The sequence below is a fragment of the Neopelma chrysocephalum genome, unplaced genomic scaffold, assembly GCF_003984885.1.
Source record: "Neopelma chrysocephalum unplaced genomic scaffold, ASM398488v2 Primary Assembly neopelma1_106b, whole genome shotgun sequence".
Classification (NCBI taxonomy): domain Eukaryota; kingdom Metazoa; phylum Chordata; class Aves; order Passeriformes; family Pipridae; genus Neopelma; species Neopelma chrysocephalum.
In genome coordinates this window covers 3,353,250-3,364,622 of record NW_020897771.1, presented here as the reverse complement: position 1 = coordinate 3,364,622, position 11,373 = coordinate 3,353,250, and positions in this window count along the sequence as shown.

Here is an 11,373-nt window from a genome sequence, read left to right as displayed (position 1 = left end):
AAATGAGGAGAAAACGCATTCAACGTGTTTCAAAAATCAAACTGGAAAAAATAATCAGGCTTTTACATTCAAGCTATCACCTGATTACTTATTTCATTTATGCTGAGCTTTGAAAATTACCTTTATCCCCTAATCAAGAAGCCATTATCTCTGTTCAAACACCATAGTATCTCTTGTGACCTTTGTTCAGGGGAGATATTTCCTGGTCTCAAATTTAGCCTTACAAGCTGGTCATTTTGACAGTATCAGACATTTTAAAGCAGAGATTAAAAGAATTGCTACCATTATTACCGTTATTGAAATAATTTTTCTTTTAGTAAATTGTGTGCCTCTTTTGTGATCCTCCTTAGCACAGTACTGCCTTTGCCTTTTTGAGATTATGGAATTATGTGGAGCTATCAAGGGTGTGCTCTGTTGCAGCCATCAATTTAAACTATTTGTAGTATTTGTATTTGTGTTTTCCTTTGCTCTTGCTTGAGTTGCTCTCTGCAGCCCTGGGCATAAGAAACAATGAGTCCATTTTCTGCTAAGGTACCTTCTAGAGAAAAAAGCACAAGGATTAAAAATGGTATGACCCTGACATGGCAACCAAAGGCACCCGTAGCAAGTTAATAGCAAGTCTTTTAATGTATAACCTTGAAGGCTCTTGTGTGATCATCCTTGTCTGGGATGTTTGCTGGTTTCAAGTATTGTGCTTAATCAAGACACCACCTGATGCCAGAAATCAGTGTTGGAGAGTGATAGGTAATTTTATCTCTACTGGTTCAGCTAAAGAGTTACTTGAAGCATCATCAAGTGGATTAAAGAGAATGTGTGACATATCCTAGTGATTTGGTCAAATCAATTGAACGATAAGGTGGTAAATCAGTGTAGAATATGTAAAATGAAGTGCTTCCAGTGCCTGCATTCTAGATAAGCATCCCTCCTTCTCTGCCCATAGACATTTTCCTCTTCCAGTCACAGGATTAGTGATGAACTGTTCTAAAGAAAGCACTAATCTGGTTTGCTTTGCATGCTCTACTCTGAGTTTTATTTCTAGTATGAACATGTTGTCAATAATGGATTGGTTTTAGTGTGATCACAAGGCAGTAAAGTTCAGCATCTTGTGCTCATGTGCTTCATGGATGTGATGCTTTCTGTCAAGAGGAATTGTCATTAATGGCTCACGTAAAGCCAAAATACATAGAGAATTTTACTGAAATCATTCTTATTAGGTAATTCCATGTATAAGATCACTTACAGAATGCCCAGGGAGGTGGTGGAATCTCCATCCTTAGAGATTTTCAAAAGCTGTCCCGATGGTCCTGAGCAAGGGGCTTTAGGTGGCCCTGCTCAAGCAGAGGGTTGGACAAGATGCCCTCCAGAGGTCCCTTCTGACCTCGGCCAGTCTGGGATCTGTGAGATATACAGTGATTGTATTTCTGAGCATAATCTGTGGTAAAGTTAAAAAAAACCCCAAAATCACTGGTGGTAGGTGTATTGAAAAGTTTCTGTGGTTTGTACAACCTTCTGAAAACTGAACTTGCTGTAACTTCATGCCCTGCTGTCTGAGTGTTCAGACTATTTTAGGCTGCTTTCCTCAAGGAACTAGTTTGTAATTACTCTCTCTAGGACTGGAATTGTGAATTTGTACTCCATAGCTGCCAGCAGGAGCTTTGCAGGGAAGTGCCTCGAGCTCAGCATCCAGTTCCATTATTGAAACACTGCTTGTGGCAATCCTGGTCAGTGCTGCTGTTTATTGCATAGGTCATTTTCAATTGTCATGTTTTCTTGTAACGTTTCTTTTATTCAAGTCAATTTTAAAGGCAATAGACACCCTTCTTTTACTATACCTTAATTATAATGTCTGATGGGTATCTAGGAGAAACTGCAGAATTCAGCAGGTATATACTTCTAGTCAACAAGTTCATGACATAAGCAGACCCCAAAATACTTCAGAAATCTCTCTGTAGATTGCGTTAAATATTCAATATATTTTAAGTATAGATAATGAAATTATTGTATTAAATAAAAATGAAAAGGAGGCAAAGTTGTTTCAGAAATATAAGGTAGTAATCAGAAACCGCAGTTTTTTTCTTATTCAGATGCTTCTGTAATGTTAATCTCTCCAGTCAGTTCAAAATTCTGCAGTAATTTGGATTATAATTATCCTTTTCTTGTCCTCATCTTCAGTCTGGGTTATGCTGCAACAAAAATCTACCTTAATTTCAGAGCTATGAGTAAACGTTTGCAGAGTGTGAAGATAACTTCAGGCTCTGCCTCTTGCAGAAGTGGTATAAGCACTCAAGTTCACTAGAGGTCACACTTCATTTACTCCTCTCTGTCTGTAAGACAGTCTGCTGCTCCTCGTGGAGATGTGCTTGCGGGCTGTGTTCACGTCATATTATTTACCCAGCAAAATGACATGAGTAATTTTGTACAGGGTATAGCAGCACTAAATGGCTTTTAAATGATTTAAAAAAAAAACCCAAACCTTTCAAAGATTAAATAGGGGAGTAGTAGGGAAATGATGGCAAATAAATGACATGTGGCAGACTGAAAAAACAATGTCTAAAAGCTATCTCATGTATTTTTGCCATGTGATATCTCTGCAGACAGCAGCATGTAGTCATAGAATCATAGAGTGGTTTGGGTTGGAAGGGACTTTAAAGATCATCCAGTTCCACTGTCATTGGCAGGGACACCTTCCAGCAGACCAGCTTTCCCAGTGGTTCATCCAGCTTGGCCTTGAACATTTCCATGGATACGGCATCCACAGCTTCTCTGGGCAGCTGCATAGCCCAGGTGATCAGTGAGATCAGCTCCACAGCTGACATACACAGCCTTAGTTGCATGCAGGAACCCAAAGGAATCACTGCTGCCATGTGCCAGCCTGGGAATTGGTGTGGTGGCAGAAGTGATGGGGGAGAAATGAGTAGCAGCCCCAAATCTGGGTGAGGGAGCAGTGCTTTGTGCAGGGCACAGGGATCAGGAGGTGGCAGTCCCTGCTCCAGAAGGCCCTGTGGAGTGCTTTGCACCAGCCCTACATAATTTTGTATTCATTAGTCTGCATAAAATTAAATCATATTAAGGCATATTATTGAACGGGCTGATTCAATTTAACTTGACTTTATTTGCTTTCAGTTGTTACATTATCTTTTAAAATTAGGCAAATTAAATCAGGTGGTCAAACTCTGAGGTGAAGGCTGGGAAGGAAACAAAACCAAAACATTATGGAAACCTGGATTCCTAAACAAACAAATGCCTTTTTCAGGCATGCTAATTTCAGAGAATGCTAATTAAAACTTAATGCATGCACCACAAACTACACTGCAAGAATATTAATAGCACGGTACAAAGAGAAATAGAGATGTAGTGTTTAGGGTGCTTCACTTCTGTAGGTATATTCTTTCTGCTAAGATGAATTATTAGAAAAAGAAGATAACAGCCCAGAAATGTGTGTTTATTCAAGATCAAACACAGGGCACTTTCTTAGCAATGGTGCTAAGCATCTAGAGCTAAGAGTTTAGAGTACTCAGTAAAGAGCATGTTTCTACTTCAAATGCATTCTACTCTTTGTAGTCAAACATTTCACAGGCATATTTTAGTGTACTGTAGATTTTGTTGTTTCAACATTTCAGAGATGAGCTATCTCTACTAAGAGTTGAGACTCGTGGCCATTTAAATGAATCAATATTTTTGAGAAATTAAGAGGAACTCTGCTTGCCAAGGAGAAACATACAGACAAGTCTTTCACAGAGTTATTTCCTGATCCAAATTCAAAGGGTAAGTTGGAGGAAAAGCCTGCTTGTTTCATGTCCTTGAAGTAGAGGATTAGATTTTTTATTCTTTATTATTTATATTCTTTTTTTATTACTTCGTATGCTTTCCACCCAGCTCACTGAAGTTCATGGCCCAGCTAAAATATGGGGTCAACTCTATTCCTGAAAAAAAATTGTTACAACAGTGACAGAACCCGCATTGTTTATAAATATATATGTGTATATAAATACACATAAGGAAAACAACAGCACTTCTACAGAACTTGCAGATCCATTGCACATTGTATGCCTTGGTCTTACAGGCATCTACTCTGCAAGTGTCAGCGCCCATCAGCCCAAGCTTCTTTGTGTCAGATATTCTCCCTGCACTGCCTTTTGCTGATGACTGAAAGGAAGATGAGAAGATAAATGCTCAGAGAGAATGAGGCAGGAGCTATAAAGATGAGGATAAATGTCTAAGAGATGAGAAGTGTCAGTAGTGCTTGTGTATGAACCATGCAGTTGGGAGGGGCTGTGGTGGTTCATTTTCAGCTGGGATCTGCTGAAAAGAGGTGCCTTTTTAGGGCTACTTTGATGGCATCAGGCGGTGTTATTATAGATAATGTCACAAGCTCTGCTGTGCTATCACAGAGGTTACTGTTGAATATGGGTTGACCACATGTGGTATCATTAGGTAGTATCTAATATTACTGTTCAACGAAAAACTTGTAAGGACTATGCAACAAAAGAAGTTAATTCCCAACCCAAATGTTTTATGTGTAAAAAAAAAAAAAAGGGCTTGATATTATATTGTTATTAGCAGGAGCCTTTGGAAGATCTTATTTCCCCAAGTGATTGTGCTACTGAAAATGCTTCATTTATTTTGTGTTTATTCTGTCACGTATTTGTAGTGGAATCCAGTGTGGATTCTTAAAGCAGCTTATGAAGCATTTTTCTCAAGATGTGATTTCATTAGGTTCTTGTCAACAAGCAGCATCTAATTTTTTATTCAAAAGGATTCCTACTACACAGACACATTAAAAAGTTAATGTTTGTTCAAACCGCAGATTCTTAGACCAATTCCTTCCTCCCTCAGTGCTCTTAACTGAGAAATGACACATGCAATTTTAAATGGCATGTCAATAGCAGAATACTCTGCATTGTGGGATTAACTAAACAGACTACACTGACATTGCACAGACATACTTCACTCCTCTGGCTCAACTGAATAGATTCTCAATATTCTCATATTGAATTGTTTGGCATAACTCATCGAGTTGGAATAATGTTGCATTCACATCAAGACATTTTCCTCTACTGTAAACTGACTGGTTTCAGAGGACTTACATCAGAAATTAATATAGTTTGAGAACGTTAATAGTATTTTCTATTTGAAGATTTTTCTCCATGTCAGTGTAGTTCTCCTTTTCCTGAATTTTTGTACTGTATCATATTTGAAAGCTGTTTCTTTGAGTTTGCTCTTCACGTGTCCTGCTTTAAACCTTCTGTCCAGCTCTGCCTTTCTAACTTGGGCCGCCTTTTCATCTTAGGGGACTTCTTGCTTTGTAGGTTCTCTTGCTCTAGCTTCTGATAGCTCATTTGTTTTACACCAACTCTCTTAAGCCTGCTCTGGGTAATCCCATCCACAAGAGGTGTGTTCTTGCCGGCTGCCAGGTACCACAGTGACAAGGACATGACAGGCACCCTCACTGGGACATGAGTGCGCATTGTAATTAGCTCTAAATTTGTGATGTACAGCTGAACACATTGAACAAGGACTCAGCATTCCTCTTTCCTGCTTTCTGCCATGTTCCCAGCTGAAAGGATTACCCCACTGAATGACCTTCGGCTTTTTTCAAAGGTATTCAGCACCACATGCCCTGTTTCCGGTCTTCCTTGTAGTAAATCCATAGGAAAGGCAGACTCTTGGCTTGTCTGTGCTGTGGATTCCACGATGTGAAATGGGTGATAAAAATTCCTTACTTCTTGGAAATGTCATGCAGTATAATGACATAAAGGGAATAGGGGATTCTAAGCTTCTTCTGTGTGCAATTAAACACAAAATCCTGTTATGAGTTGAAAACAGACTTTTCTGTCTGTTGGCTAGTAGTCCATGTCTTTTGTGTGTAGAGAGAGTTGTTCAGCACTGCACAGATAACCCTTTTCTTTTTTCCCCTACAAAAATGCTGCTTGAGTGCAGTAAATCCACCACAAAGCCCACAATATCTGAAATAGACTTTACTCGCACCTGCCATCTCCTATTCCAAATGCCATCTCTGTTGAAACACTCCTCTGTATTCTGCATGTAGCATCTCAACCAAGCTGAATTATTTCATCTGCTACAAAGGGATTAAACATGTCAACAGTAATTATCTTTGCCTTAATCTCTGGCAGTTGCTTTTCCTTAAATATGCTCAGAGGTTCATTATAACTTTCTCACTGAATCTCTTGCTGCATAAATCTACCAAGGTATCATTTGCTGGCACAGCAAGTGCTGACACATTTGTCCACTCTTGCAAACAGAAGATGGTCAGGAGGGTTTTACTCGTAAATTCTAAGCTGTGTTGTTCCAGTTAAAATCCCAGCAGAGCTTACACTCTGCTTGGAAGCCTCTTAGGCTGCTGCTAGAAAGTGATTCTAACCTATGAGAGGACTGAGAATTTTTGCAATGCTTTGTCTTATTAATATGAAATACTTTGTGCTTTAAATTCTAATGACAGTTGAGCTGTACTTTTAACAAGGAGAACTGGCAGAGGTGAGTGAGGACAAGAGAGCAAGCAAGAAGAATGACTAACTTGACCTTTAAGTTTCATAGACTTTTCAAAGACACCCCACCCCCAAGGAGAGGGCTCCTGAGAGTTTCAGTTTACAAAATAACTGAATAGTATTTTGTGGACAAAATATTTCAAGTGCTGTTTTTCAAAACCTATTTGTAATTTGTATTGTTAAAATAAGTTTAGCTTCGTGTTGTGATTAATGAACAGGTTTTCTTACTTAAAATGACTGTAAAATGTCATTTACCAAAGCCTTGCAATGAAGGTTTTGATAAAAATACCACAAAAGTCAAGAGAAATAAAAACTTTTGTTAACATCAGGTTTTAAAGAGTGGTTCTTTTTTTTGATATTAAAGCCATGTTTCACACTTTTGAAATATTTTTATTGGAAAAAAGTATGTCATCAAATATACATTAATCTAGAACTGTATGAGAAAATAACTTACAGTCCTCTATTATGAAAGGAAACTTGTGTTTATTACCTTTTCACTGTATTCCTGCTGAAAGCCTGGCAATTAAAGCTAATAACTAGACAAATACATTTAGGGTGCTCTCTGGGCATTATAATATTCCAGATGAGGTTGTTGGCATAGACAGTACAGTGCAGTAATACTTGTGCTCCAAGAAGGCGCAGAGGATGATAAATACACACTGTGGTGTGCCCATCAAAATAAAATCCAGTTTGCTCTGCTTGGCAGCCTAGCAGAAATTATAATTCTCTGAGGATATTTTCTTGTGGAGATACAAAGGGAAAAAAACAACCTTAAATGCATTTGAATATTCATTTCTTAGCTATCTTGTTCTGTTTTGTTTCTTCCCCCTTGGAGAATGCAGGAAAATGTGTGGCACTCTAACAAAGAGCCTTTTTTTCTTCTGAATAATCTGACACGGGAAAATTCTGCATCCAGTGAAGATTATGATGAACTGAGGTTTTCACTGTGAATACCCTCCTGGCTGCACTCCAGAACGTGACCTGTCAGTCAGGTGTACACTATGTGCAGCATTTGCTCCTTTTCCCCCTGAAGGGACTGATTCAGTGTTTAGCTACAACTGAGAGTTGTCCATTAAAATGACAGGGGCCTGGAAAGACACTTGGCGGGCTGCACTCCTGAGATGAGGTATAATGGGCTGTTAACAGTCGCACAGGCACCTTTTTCAAGGACCATTTATCCTGAGGGAAGCTTGCTGTGCATCCTGACCAGCAAGAGATGGGCTCCTTGTTGATAGTTTAAGAAAGAGAAGCTCCTCTTTGGAGAACTTTGTGTTGTGAAATGATGCCTGGCGGTGCGAACCTGCACCCAGTACATCCCAAGACTGAGGGTGAAGGTTTGTCACTAGGCTGGGGCAACAACCAGTTGGTTTTTACACCTATTTGCTTTTGCTGTCTCTTGTTACAGTAGCATCCAGGAGCATCAGCCGAAACAAGGACTCTGTTTTGATATGCTGTTCACAACCACAAAATACAGAATGACAGATTTTCCAGCAATTAGGGTGCTTATTATTTCAAAACTGGGCTTAGATTTTCTAAAATCCTTGCTCGATTCAGTTGATTGCAGACTGCACAAAAACAGCTGCCTCTGGCTATGCCTGGAATTATTTTAAATTTTCTGCATTATAGAAAAGCCAACATTTATTGGGCCAAAGAGTGCAAAAGAATTAAAATCTGTTACAGCACCTTCATCTGTGAGAAGATGCTCCTGTGCCTCCAGTGTTTCACACAAAATACCTGTACGTTGTTTGATGTAGGGCCAGAATGGCATGTGGCTGCCCCCAGTTTTCAATTGCAATGTCTTTCTTTCTCTGTCCTAATAAAAAGTCCATTATGCTCTACAAGTGAAAGAGCTTCAACAGAAGAATTGGGAATATTCTACTGTGGTTAAGGCCGTGCTAAGAGGAGATAGGACAGACAAGTTCAAATGTCGCTGTGTAGAGAGGAAATTCAACTGTCTTACTAGGGAGGATTTCCGGATGAATTTTGTGGGATGGAGCAGAGGAAGCTACTTAATTCTAGAAGATGGTGTAGACTTTAAAAATCCTGAGGGGAAGAAGGTGCTACCTTTAATTTTTTTTAAATTAATTTTATCAAAATTAGAGGCCTGGGTGGGGTGAGGGAGAAACTTATTGAGTATATTAAAAGCTCAGCTTTTCACCCTCTCTTGAGCTTGTGGGAGCAAGAGTATGTCCCCTTTATGCATTTAGGCAGATATGCATTGCTTTCTTAGTCTATTTAAATAATTATCTTTACATTAAAAAAAGGTAAATTCTTGGATGTTTTTTATCTGGAGTGGGGAGAAAAAAGCAAGGTTCAGACACATCTCTGTTCCCCATTCACCACATGCACCAAATCTATGGAAGAATAGAAAAGCTAGCACCACTGCTGTTCACTTCTCAACATCTGGATTTCATCTGAAAACATGATCAAAGAGAGACACTATCAGGTAAGGTTCTATATTTTTCCTTTAGAATTTACAGGATGCACAAAGTAGCATTGACAGACAGTTTTAAGCAATTAAATACGTGAATCAAAATCAGAGTCATGTCCTGGTTTGAAGGGCAGATTTGGGTGGACTCGGGTGGCAGGGTCAGGTTCATTCAGTCATGAAAAGACAAAAGCTCCCTATTCTGTAAGCTAAACAGGAGAGAGATGTGCTCCCAAAGAAAATGCAGTGGACGATGGATGGGTCTTGGCATGGAAAGCTGCTGCTTATATCGGAAAGGATACGATGGAAGCTTGTGTGCCCTGAAAAGCAAACCTCTCTGCAATGACCCTGGTGGAGTGTGAGTGCTGTGAGTGGTCTTTATACACAGGCCAGATTGCTCTTGAAAATTTTGCTTTCCTTCACATAATTGCTGGAATGAATCTGAGGCAGTACAAGGCCAGTTCTCTGCTGCTAATATGGGAATGGTTTCCCAGGGTGATTGACAGATTTTTGGGTTGGAGATAAACATGTTTCTCCAGTTGTTTGCAGAAAGTCCTGCCTCATGTTAAATCATTCCTCTCCATAATCAGTGAATCACAGATCGAGATAAACACTCATGCAGAGTCAATAAAACTAATTTTTATTTTTATAATTAAATCTTAAGAGCCACCTGATTTTGCATTGAATCAAGACTATAATTTCAGCAGTAAACATCTGATATTTTATTGTAATGAAGAATCTGAGTATGAATAGAGCCACATTTTTGATTAATTAGAATCTTGTTGCCAAGGAATTAATCTGTTTTCCCTTCTCTGAGGAAAAAAACCCAACCCTCTCTAAAATGAGTTTCTCAGCAGGGATAATTACAGAAATGTTGAGTGAACTCCAGCAGCAGACACGTTTCAACATTTCTTTGTTTCCTGGAGTAAGGGGGAATATGGGAGAGAATAGGTGACCATTAAAGACTGAATATGGCTATTATTTTTCCTGACTGTAAAGTAACAGAAAAGTTAGTCCTGGACTTTGGCTTCTCAGTCACTAAGCTATTTCTGGGTGAGATAAGAGCGAGTTTAACTCAGGCTGTAATAACGCAGAGCTGTATTCAGATAGAAATAGCTCCAGGGTGGAAGTCTACACTAGTTAGCTGCTGCTGTATCAACTGAGGGATTGCTGGAGTAATATGTTACACGACTGTGCTTCCTCAGATGATCCTTTGGACTGATTCCCATCTCCCACTGAGGCCATGGGGGTGATGCTAACAGAACTGACAGGCCCCCCAAATGAGTTAACTGTACTGCAGTAAACTTTACTGAATTACTTGCAATTTATGGATGTGAATCCATTTGTGCACATGGCAAGCTAACGTGTAATTTCCATGGGTATGAATAAATATAGAACAACCACTTATTATTTTAAAATGTTGCTTTCTGTCATTACTTATGGCAGCAGGGGATGCATTTCATTTCTTCTAAGGTTAAAGGAAGAAATGCTTTTTCTTTTCTAGGAAAAGCTACCACACTTGCATGACTTGTAATAAGTAATGTGTCTGTTGCCATATTCCTGCTTTATTACGTCTCTTTAGGATGCAGCAAGCTATGTTCAAAATAATGATACCCAGACAGCGTTAGAAGATTCAAAAGGAGACTGTCTCCATATCAGAAGTGTGGGTTGAAATTGCTGTAGTTCAGGCTCATCAATATTGGTAAGTGTTTGAGATGTGAGTAATTGAAACTTGCTGTTACTGTGCTTCTAGCAAAGTGTGAAATTGAGGAACTAGAAGACAATACCCAAAAGCACAGATGCATGACTGCAGTTTTGAATGCTTTCCTTGTGGGTGACCGAAGGATTTTATTGCCTGATTACCTCAGAGTGGAGAGCACAGAAACTCTTTGGGATGAGAACACTTTGAATCCTAAACTTTACTTCTTCATTTTACTGTTAACTGAAAAAAAACCCAACCCAAAGCCCTGTGTAAGACTGATCAATGGTACAATCAGCTGTTAGCTTAGCTGAAACTGTACTGATGATATTTTTAAATCACTTTCTCTGGGAGAAGTGTAGTGTAATTTTTCTTGTGTGAGTGCTGCTTGTTTAAACAAACAGCATAGGATATATTTTGAGCTGCAAATTTTTTGTGTAAACTCAATTTTGTACCTGTCTAGGATCCCAAATCTTCACGAAGCCTAGCCACGATGATCTGTCTAGGATAGGGAGAGCTATTTTATCCCTGTCTGGTCGGCTACATTTATGTCTCATGGAAGCAGTGAATGAATGCTATTTAAATTAAAGTGCCTCAATATATACATTTATCGTTCCCATGAGTTCTTTTTAAAGAGAATAAAATGTTGTACACATACTAGAAATTGCACCCAAAGAGTCTTTTCACTCCAGGAGGAACTGAATGAATACAGAGAATCCAAATTTATTCATGCTCCTTCT